We start from the raw sequence: 12,130 nt of genomic DNA, 5'->3' as shown, positions 1-12,130 counted from the left end.
TAAAGAGCTGTCAAAAGCTTGCCAAACCAGCAGCTGCTGATATAACCCAAACCCTGCAGCAATATTGGCCAATCAGAAGCTTAAAAAAAAAAAAAAAAAAAAAAAAAAAAAACTATTACCAACAATTGACATGAACAGTGACGCATTAGGAAGCGGGGAATCTCATGTGTTGACTCATTCTGATGCTTTTGTTCCTCAGAACAGTTGTTGAGTAACTTTATGTGTTAACATGTAAAGATTCCTATTACAGAGATAAGCCTCAGTACTAATTTGGTCATGTTGGCAATATGGCTTATGTAAAAGAAGGAGATAATGCTAACTCTGAATCCTACAAGCCAAAACTTCAGTTCTCCCCGCCTGCACAACATCACTTCAGAGTGTCTGAAAATCTTCACCCAAGAAATTATTTTTCCAAAAAGGTCCCCTTTCAGTGGCCTAAACCTGTGAACAAAAGGCCATGACGCACCAAAGAAATAATAAGTTTTTAAAAAGACCCATGTACATTTGGACAAAGCCCAAGGCTGCAGGCTGAAAAGTATTGTTTCTGTGAATGTCATTACTCTTCACTGACGCATATGTGCATCAAAAATATACTTCTGTCTGTCTGTGTGTCTTTCTATCCACAAAGACAATAAGGATACTCTTGGTGTATGCCTTGGATATAAATGGAAAGTGACTCATAAACATAATATCTGTAAATACAGCAGCTGTCATGTAGTGGAACTAAATATAGTTTACGATGAGGAGACTATATGATTTTTATGGTAGAGTACACCATAATCACCTGTACCAACAAACTGATAATGGCCTGTTCCTGGCAGTGTTCCTGGCCCATCTTCTTGAGGTAATGACCCCTTAGAGCCACTGAATTTGCTGTGTATGCTTATGCTACACTGCTTGGAGTTTTACCGTCTTTCCAGCCCACATGAGAGGTCAGGTTCACCTTCAGTCAGGCGTTAAAATGAAGTCCTCTCCCTCACCGAACCCATCACTCAAGACCATTCCAACTCCCAATTGAACACATAAAATGTAGTCTTATGAGCTACCGGCATCATATATTTTCCTTTAAATGGATGCAGACTAAGCCCATCTACAAAGTAAGAGGATCTGGGATGTAAAATGAGGTGGAGGAAGAGAGAGGTTCTTTGTCCTGTTTAAAAATGCAATATAAGTGTGTACTACTATTGTCTTATTTATCAAGGCAGAGCACAATGCAGTATTAGCAGGCAGTTGGGAGTCGCAGAGCTTGCAGAGATCAAACTATATGTAGGCTCTTTATACCACAATGTATTCATCAATTCTGATGTTGTTGTAGTTCAAGGATCAATCTCATTGCATAGTCTTCCCCGGTTATACATACTAATGGATATCTGTTTCATCAGAGGGATCATGGTGCAGGGTCAGCAAGAGTGCACAGCCCCTGGAGCAGATGTGGGAGTTCATTCACTTGCTCAGTGGTAGATGTAATGCCCTTCAGTTGCCAAGCTCAAAAATATATAATTCTGTTATTGATAGGAATCAAACCAGCTACTTCTGTGCTCCTGGCGAACCTGTCTTCGAGGCATTTCTGCCTCAAGACACAAGTAGTCATAGGGTTTTATGACCTTTCATACACTTACTGTTGGGGTTCACTGCTATATTATAGAAAACTAAAAGATCTTTTGGTTTTTGACAAATGAAAATCACTTTTCGAGCCTAATTGGAATTTTAGTTTAGAGTTTAACAGAATTTTTGAGCCACAAATACTAACATTAGTGTGAAGGAAGGTATTTTATTGAGTCATTGATGGGAGTGGCAGAAGTTGTGCTCCAACCCTAGTCTGAAGAGCATGTACGGATGCAAACTAGCAGTGTTCATTTGGTGAAAAGTAAAAACCATTAGTACCGCTACTATTACTAAAGGCTAATGTTCCCATTTAAAAGCTCAGTACTACATTCTCCTCCAGGATGTTCAGTATCCTGTACACATTTTTCTGCTGGATGCTGAGCAGCTCCAGTGAAGCAGAGGTCTTTAAGTGCCTTCTCTCACCTTGCTGTGTGTGTGTGTGTGTGTGTGTAATTCTTGGATAAGGGCCATAGGATATGTGAGACTGAAGGTTGATGGTCCAGTGCTCCTGCCCAGAAAACTGCCTCCCTTTCAATCACCTTATTCAAAGTGTCGTAAGCTTGTTAGGTGCAGTATTGCTCCTCTCAGTCTAATTTCCTGCATGACATCGGTTTGTTTGTTTCATTGCGGTTGCTCCATTGGCCACTTACTTATCAGTATTTTCAGCCGGTCATGCTGTATTCACCGGCACATTGCTTCTTCATGTCAGGCTTACAGTGGGGATCTTTTGTTTTTGCTGGTGAAATCCTAACATAAAGATTCAATAAACATGTCTGTTCCTCAAAGTCTTAATTAAAAAATGCCCATGGCTTTCCAGGTGAAACAGTAAGTTTAAATCAGTAATTGTGTTGTCTGTGTTATATAAAAAGGCCACTTTGATCTGCATTATTGCCTCACTTTTCCAACTATAAATATACAATCGTTGTCAAACTTGTATTTAACTAGAAGTGTTCAGGGGTCATAAACATGGATTAACTGTTGTTATTCTGCTACTGCAAATAAACATATTTTGCCTGTGATAGACTAACTATAGTCACAATGTACTAGGTTCTTGGATGAAGGGTTGCAATAGATGTAGGTAATACATGAAAATCTGGGCCAGTAAGTCTTAAAAAACAAAAGGATAAAAGATTGACTGTGTTTACTGAAAACTATTTTTCTCCTCACAAAGTGTACTCTATAGTAGACAATGGAACAACAGAGCAGTCCAGTTTAGGCTATCACCAAAAGCCAGCACCTGATCTGTGCTTTTTAAAAGTATGTACATAGGACCCTTGTTATTTGAAGTTGTATAACCCTCTCTCAGTAACCCTATCTCTGCATAGCCAGATCCCTTTCTACTATTGATCTGTATCCCCACTGCCTTTCAACTGTGCTGTGAGAAAAATGTTGCATGAAATATTTATTTTCCCTGCATTTCCTGCTCTTCAAATCTGGGCTATCCTTCCCGGTCACACCTGCTGATCCAAGCCATTTTTTTGAGGCGGGGATTTAGCCCTCAGTGGGCTCAGCTTAGTGCATAATATTCAGCAGGTTAGAGCTGCATCGCTGCACATTAGAGTTTGAAGTGGAGCGAGCATAAACATGGTCCCCTTGGTCGTTGTAGGCATCGATGTCATGGGTGTTATTACCCCATCCACCTTCTCAGACCTGATTATCATCTGCTGCTGCAGAGGCAGAGAGAGACCTTGGAGACAATTTAGTGCATAAACCCACCTGATTGGGGTTGGCTTTAAAAACTGGGGACAAAACTAGTGACCTCATTCAGAATTCACTTGGAGACAATGTATTATAATATTGGTCTTAAATCAAGTTAGTATGTAGAGGTTATTTTTAAATTTAGGATAAGCCTCCTGAGAATAAACATATCAATAAATCCACCTCCTCGGTTAAGTGTGCACGTGTTTGCATACAATGAACGTGCATAGACGCATAATGCTGTAGTGTCAATGTGTTGGTGAGGATGGAAAAGGAGACAGAAGGACAAACAGCTGCTAGACAGACCACTTTTTTTTTTTTTAACATTAGCTTAAGTATATTTCTGCTGGATAGGCACTCAATATTCTTTTTATTTGATATTTCTTTTTTTTTTCTGTCCCAAACTCGCAAACACTACAAAGATCCAAAGTCTGCATAAAGTCCCGTATACACACAGATCACGGCATCCATAAATAATAGAGCACACATAAATTAAACATCGAAGTTTGAGTTTGCGATAGCCGCTCACAGTTGGCCGACTAAGATGCCGCGCTCTCCCCCTCCAAGACTTAATTAGAAGACTCGCGTTTCCTGTGTGGAAAACAACAGAAAAAAACAAACAAACACACACAGGGGGAAGAAAGCCACAGGGAGCTTACCATCTTATTTCCCACAATGCACTCTGTTATTACAGTGAGCAATAATTGTAGGCTTTGTGAGAGGACAAAGCCTTGAACAGGAACATCTAATAAACACCTAGTTTCTGCCCTCTTGTATTCACCTCTGTTATCTTCAAAGGTCAGTACTTGCTGTTATCTCCTTACAAGCTTCTGATTCCTTCTTGAATATTGCTTTGCATTTATAGAGGCTGGACAGATAGAGCACACATTGCCTGGTAGCCACAGTTGGTGGCAACATGAAGGCCCAGTGAAGAATTTGTTGAATGCCCACATGTATAAATTACTGGGAAAAAAAGAGATACACATGAAAATGACATCAATTGAATTACTTAGAAGTCAGTAGGTAACAGATAAATTGCTATAAGATGTAGTGTACTGAGAAACAGAACATTCCAGAGAAACACACAAAGATCCAAAGACCTTCTCCCAAAGCTTTAAATTTGGTAAGACAGAGAGGAGACAGCTAACCCATAATTCACCTCCAAATGGAACATCTGCTGATCGGATGTTTGCTACTAAAGGACCACTCACGGTTCTCTGGGAGACAACAGGATGCCTCCTATCTCCGCTAGAATCTGATAAGGGTCACAAAGTGTCAACTGTGAGGAAAACTACACCTCTACAGAATTGGCATTCTGACCTTCTGATCTCCCAACCTAACACACAGAACTTTCTACACAGGACTGAACTGAACAGCTTAAATCTGAACATTAAAAAAATGCAGCATCACCAGAATGATGATCTGGACTCAGTCTCTGATACCAGGTTTAGGTTTAAGTTTACTTCAATGTAGCCTAAAGTCTACAATCTGTAAGTTTATTCTTGTAAGTTTATTCTTATGTTTACACCTTTTATTATAATCCCAGGAACCATATGGGATAAGCATACTATGTTTGGTGTCATTCTAATCATTCCAATCAAATGCTGGACAACTGGATTTGTACATTTAGGAAATGAACTAAGAGTAAGTTATAAAGGTATTTGGCCTCTGACCTCTCCTGGACAGTGAAGCTCAGCACCACCCCTTGAGAGGAACACATCCATGACTGGTTAGATGCTGATTTGAATTTGGCTCCAAAACTTTCTATATAGAGGAAAGTCACTGGAATGCAACTTGGCTTTTTGAGGGTTTTTGGCTTGGCTTGAAGAAAAACTTGGCTTTATGAAGAACGAATGGCTTTTAGAAAAATTCAACTTGTGGATGTAGAAGGCGGGCTCTTAGAAAAATGGGCTCTTAGAAGAATGCAACTGGGTTTAAGAATTACTGAAGAATTACAACAGCACAATTATTTTCTGATAACTATGAGATTAGACTCTTAATATTTTTACTTCGGCACACTTATGCAATGCAAACCTGCCAAAATGCCTTCTTGGCTCTGCGTTCCTGAACCAACTCATCCAGCAGATCATCACAGCTCCACATCCTGCAGCAGCCTCCCTCTACTACAACAAAGGCTACGCAAGTATCACTTTCCTTCTACTACACTGGTGAATTTTCAAATGACAATTGGGTTTCCAGTTTTCAAAGGAATTCTAAATTCATGACCTTTTCTACCAACTGCTTCCAGTGATGATCACAGTTCATTAGTTTATCTGCGTTTATTTATTCATTCATTCATTTTTTCACTGTCTGTTGTTGTTTATTGTGTGTTCATAGTATTAGTTAAGAAATGTTTGTGAATAACTATCATTGGTTCTACCGAGTATTTCTTTGTTTTGGGAACAGGAACTCAATGAAATCAGAGTTTACAAATTTCATAATGAGACTGATCAATTTCTTTTTCATTGAAGTCTCTTTGACACTTAGTCTACATTGATAATTTTCTCAGACAAGCTAAGAATGGTGCCCCTAAATTAACGAGTGCAATTTTAATCATAAAGTGTATTTTCTACCATTAGGTGTATTGCAGCAGACACTTTTGCTACGTATATATCTGTTTTTGATTCAGCTGTATGAATCTAATCAATCTTCTGCAACAATTTTGCTATATATCTTTTATGGTGATCCCATGCGAGACCATTTCTATGCATTTTGCCACAAACAAAATCTGCAAAGATATCATCTCAAAAAATATAATATATATTATTATCTTAAACTAGCTTTTTATGTTATTACAAGTGTAGGACTATTGTGTAGGAGAGGCCTTTAGAGATAAAATTATTCAAGACAGTATACATAATTTTATGTTACAATATTTATACTGTGTAGCATGTATTTATATATACACAAAATCTGTTTCTGAAGGAAATAACCTCGTGAGAAGGTCTAATCAGGTGAATTAAACATACAGAGATCCACAAACAGTATTACATCAATGCAAAATTCATGCTAAACTCCACTGGATACTTTAGTTCAAACTGAATGGCAAAAACTCTGATGACTGACAAATGTCATGTTATATCATGGTCACATTACATACAAATGAACATGAATTAGTCCATGGTAAATTGGGTATCACATTTAAATTTAATTTAATTTTACATGTAAATTTTATATATATAGATATATATAGATATAGATATTCAGTACATGTCAGCATAAGTTTTCTAAAGCATGCTGAAATCCCTCTGTTGTATTGAAGCTGTGCTCAGACAAGACAATGCAAAATAAAAGACACAAGAAAAAGCAAGAACATTCTGAAGCACAGATTGCATGTTGTGTACTCAAATAATTTGATGTGAGGTCTGCATGCCATTTTCATGCATTTGCCATATGTTTTCCATTTTCCATACAAAATACATGATTTCTGTTAGCATGATAATACTGGCCACGGAATCGCTCTTCTCTTCTGAAAATACAGATCTGACTTTTCATCATTTCATTTGAGATGTCTATCTAACTAGGACACAAAAGTACATGCCCTTCTGCTCGCTCATTCTTAATTATGGCCTTGGTGATATTGAGACTGACATTTAAGATCCCTTCACGCCTGTGTTTTTGTGAAAGACCTGAATGAGGCCCATCTGGTCTAAGTAGGGCGCCTGGGATGACAGCACGCCAGCATGTTAATATGTTCTCTCAGAGATGTGGGGGCTGCTGTGTTAAAGAGATGATGATGATGGCACTCCCAGTCACGTTCACTCACTTAGCAAATCTTGTCTCCTCTTGATCATTCTTGACAGTAGCAAAAAGGGTGAATATTAGTCTAATCATGGCTAAAAATTCTGATCACTGCTGGCATTTCAGCCCGTAATAGCATTTAGAGGACAGTGTCGGAGGATAATGGAAGGTTAGCCATACTAAACAACAAGAAATGACAAGTCTCTTTGAAAAATGGAAAATTCATTTTCTGAGAGATGTGATGTGGCTCTGAAAATACTGGTGCTACAAAATTAACTGACATTAGGTCAACTGTTATCTTGAACACCTGCAGTAAGAAAGAAAAACTTCATCATATCCAGCTAATCAAGTAACTCGATAAGTGATTGTTATTTAGAGTGGATGGTAGGTTAAAGGGAGCTGGTATGTACATGGACGAGAACACAAGCTGTATATTAAAGTATATATACCACAGTGCTGACTAAGAAACAAATATGAAGTCAATTACACAAATAAATCATTACTTACTGACAAGTAATGAATACATTATGAGGCCTACTTATTGTGTTTTATTTAACTGATGCTATACTGTAATAATAACAAACTACTTCAATTTACTAGTTCAATTTGTTCAGATAGGCAACACTTAGAGTTACTTTATGGAGTTGCAGCATCACCTGGCTTTGCTCAACTAGTTCAGATATTAATTTGCCACTTTTATGCACTATATTAAAATTGAGTTACTATTTAAGTTGTTTAGAGTTCAGCCTTTGTGTGCCACATTAAGAAAGGTGCCCTATCAGCTCATCTTTTCAAATGTGTCTGATATAGTATTAATGTTATTTTGTCATACTGGCAAAATTTTTAAAATTTAGAATCACAGAAAGATACTTGGTAGAACTTATTATAATGCAGTTCCTCACAAAACCAATACATCATGCTTTGGCATCCTTTGCAATGCGATTGCCAGCCTGCGAATGCCATGTTTTGAAGGAAGGGTGGAGAAAATAATGATGAATCAATAGACTTGCTGGAGATCTGAGCCTATTACCAAGAATAATGAGGCATGTGGGCAGCACTGAAATTATAATGGAGTAGATGAATGCTACAGTATGTGTTTTTTCCATTCACATGAATGTGTCGTACTAAAACTGAAAAATAAATCAAGCATGTCTAGAGGCTCAACTGTTTACCTCATTATAAAGAAAAAATGTAATATCTACTCAGAGACTAGAAGTAGAATTTTTGACATTTGACAGTAATCACTCTGGAATAAAACAATGGCAAATTCCTTGGCAGCTCATGTGAATTTCTTTTATTTCCTATGTATTATTTTCCCTGTATCCTTCACTAAATTACAGCTGTCCAAGAATCAAGAGGGAGCATTTGCCTTCAACCTAAGTAGGGAGCTGCAGGGGGAAAAATCATATCCATGATAAATCAGAACTAGGTGTAAAATGAATTGAGCATGCTTGCATCCTTGCTGGTTTATCCCTGTCTTCTATCTGCAGTGAGCAGGCTTCCCCCTCCAAACCAGTCTTCCTGCTGCATTCTCTCTTTGAAACAGCAGCCAGGCTTTCCATTATGTTTCAGTGTGCTGTCAGAGCCTACCTCTTTCACAGAGATTATTTTTCACTTTCATATCTCAAAGAGTGCAGCCAGATCTAATAATACCACATCCAATTGATGTTGGAGAAAGTATACCACTTCATTGGAGAAAAAAAACCCCAAAACAACTACAACACATAAAAACACAAATCATGTCGTCTCTCTGCAAATGTCAGCACCAGGATCTCTAATTCCAGTGAATAATCCGTTATATGTTTTTGTCTTAGCAATAATTAAGAGCTCCATCAGAGATTTTGCCTGTCACCTGGAAGCATGGCAGTTGAGAATTTCTGAGATGTAACCCTGAATACATCATGTGCCGACCGCTGCTTTGCGCTTCTCCTAACTGAGAAGATGGGATGGTATTGCAGGAGTGCTGGCTATTTCCTGCTGAGCGAGAACGTGGAAGAACTACTCTTTGCTGTGATAAAGGCCAGGTGGTGTGTTTACATTTCATCCCTCATTTTTTTCTGAAACATTTTCTAGACAACAACAGAAATAACTATTTGCTGGAACATGAGGAATGCTTGCGTCAAAATCAAATGCAGTTAAGGGTATGTAGCGTGCTTTGACGGATGTATTGTGTTGAATGAATTAATCATGATAACTTACCTGGAGGAAAGTTCACAGGGGGATGAATGGGCTTCATACAGTACAAACAAGAACTACAGCCATAAGCACGAATTCAAGGACAGACTGGTGCAGGTTACATGAAAATGAAATTAGTAGCCCTTGGTTAAAACCTTGGTTAAGCTTGTTGTACAAGTAAACTAAATATTTAACCTTACTACATTGAGTAACTTATGTGTGCTTGAATAATATACAGTCAAAACTCTGTCAATCCTGCAAGCAGCATTGCTTAAAGAATATGGAAAGGTGTTTGACCTCAAAAAAAGATTTTCTATGAATTCCATACTTTCTAGAATCATATTTTTGTATATTTGTAGGGTTACAGGAACGTCCATCACCTCAAGTCCTGAAAATATGATACTGTCTTGAATGCAGTATTGTTTAAAATGAGGATTCACCACTAGAGTTTGAATAAGCAATGAGGATAACGCAACAGTTGAAGATCCAGTGTTTGCTTCATTTTTGCTAGAACTGCATCTGTTGATCAACAAGCAAACATGGTGATGGTGTGTCACTGAGCGAGTACTAGAGGAAAGAAAGTTCTTAACATGGAATTACAAGTCTAGTTTTAGCTGGTGGAAATGACTGCCACAAAAACTCAGCCCCCATGATGCAACCTGCTGAAACTTCCACATCGAGATGATAACTTTCCTGTACTGCTTGGGAGTTCTGTTTTCTCGCTTTCTTTATAATTGATTAGAGATGTTACAGTTTACGAGGCAATTGCATTTAACACGACTTTAGTACAAACAGCAGCAGCTGGATGATCAGCCAGTGCATCCAAACGTATGTGAAGCTGAGGGCAGACACATGAAACTTTGTCTCAATGAAGCACTCTCTGAAGGAACAAGACATCTTGATTTAGATGCAAAACACAATCCCATGCTTGGCTGGCTCCTCCCATGAGGGGCCAGGAGATTAAGATTTAATGGTGATACTGAGGGAATGACACTATCTGTCTGCAGACTCCCATCTCTTCACACAACATCACCTCTGTTGCTTTTCTATCTCTTTCTCTTTCCCAAACAGAGATGCAAACACACTTTCCTACACAGCAATGCATACACTAAGCTTGGGCACACACACAGGCATATGTGCGTGTCACAGATGTCTATACACGCACAGACGTACACATTCACACATGCAATCTAAAATCTGACAAAAGCTCGGCTACAGGCAGGCGAACTCAACTGGAGTTTGACTTGTAAATTAAACTCTTGTCAGGATGATCTTTTTGTTGCATGAATGCTGGAATTGGCTTAAGAAATGATGGATCTGCACTCAACATGTCTGGCAAAACAAACATGCCCGAGGCGGATGCACTGTTCTGTGCCATTTAACAGTGTATCAAAACTGCTTTAAATAGATTATATGCGACTTGTAAGACTGGCAACCATTGCTTTTTACATATTTACTTGCATCTACATCCACGATCAGTTAATACTGTCAAACAAAATCATTGTATTACTACACAATTGTAGCACATCTCTCTCTGGGCTATCTCTAGTGTGTGCTGCCTGAAGAATGGAGCTATGTTGATTTATAGTATAGTCACTCTAAGTCAACATCACATCTATGCTAAAGAATTGCATGGCTCAATTACAAAGATCACTTACAGTTGCAACCACCTCTGTGGGATTACAGTCTTGGTACCAGGGTTGAAAATGTATCTATAATGGCTTCCTCACTTAAACTGCTTTCCTTATCCCTTGATATCTGAAGAGGTAATAAGAAATGAAATCAATGAGGGATCACTTTTCATTTGGATTCGGGGTATCAGACTAATTCATGAAAGAGTATGTGATCTAAAGCTTTATACACTTCAAACTTACATTATATATCATACGTATATCATCATGCATAGACACTGATAACATAAGAGCAATAAGATGCATTTCTGTCATGCACAAATACACTATGTTAAGATGACAATATACAGTAAAAACCATCTTGCACATCCCACTGTACTGCTGCTTAATTCAAGGACATATGTCAGTTATATCATACATGTAAATAAGCACACAATATTTCACAGATAACCCTTGAATGACTTTTCTTACACAGGCTACGAGAGAAATGCACAGTACCTGCAATCCATGACTGTAAATTATTTATAAGTCATAGGAGGTTTCTTCAGAAGCGGTAAAGAGTTCAGGGACTCATTTTAAATTTAAAGAATGCTCTCAGTGTGACCGAAAATCCAGGTTGACGGTGAAAACCCTTTTTCTCACATGGCACACATCACAGTGTTTTGACCTGCTTGTCCTGGCTGCATTGATGAGGGATCAAGACATTGTTCAGCAATAATTTGTGGTTCAATGGTCAGAGAGGCTGCAGCAAAGGAAACATGGAGTACATAAAGCTAATAATAAAGCTGGAAGAGCTGAACAGGTCCAATGTCACAAAGATAAAGGTGCACAGATAGATGAAACCAAAGTCCTACAAAGCTCTTTAAAACAAATTTACATTGCCTTTTGAGGAGAATGTCATTAAAAACTCTTTATAAATTTCTGTATTTATTAAGAGCTTTTAATAGAAGGACTCTGGACAACAGAGTAACATTTTATTTACACATTTCCTCAGTAGAAAGATAAGCATGTTCTGGAAATAAAAACAGCTGAGTGATCACCCACGGAAGCTCAAGATATTTGCAGATGAGCTACATGTCATGTCACCCTGACCTAAACCAGGCTTTTTATGGTTGGTCAATTTTATGAGGAGAAATAAAAGCATCCAAAAGAACCATTGCATTTTGTAAAGAAAATGCATGTGAGCACTGTTGGAAGAGTGCCTGTAATGTAGCTGTAACATCCAGAAACCAAACTGGACAGAAACATTGTGCTTGCACATGAAAGTCCACTCATTTATA

General features: G+C 38.2%; 1 protein-coding gene across 5 annotated transcripts in view; it reads right to left on the bottom strand.

Moving 5' to 3' along the window:
* Positions 1 to 12,130, bottom strand: part of lingo2 (leucine rich repeat and Ig domain containing 2) — a 210,996-nt gene that overhangs the window by 72,586 nt on the left and 126,280 nt on the right. The gene's annotated exons all lie outside the window — the stretch shown is intronic.

Source organism: Amphiprion ocellaris, chromosome 13, assembly GCF_022539595.1.
Source record: "Amphiprion ocellaris isolate individual 3 ecotype Okinawa chromosome 13, ASM2253959v1, whole genome shotgun sequence".
Lineage (NCBI taxonomy): Eukaryota > Metazoa > Chordata > Actinopteri > Pomacentridae > Amphiprion > Amphiprion ocellaris.
This window is presented reverse-complemented; position numbering and strand designations above follow the sequence as displayed.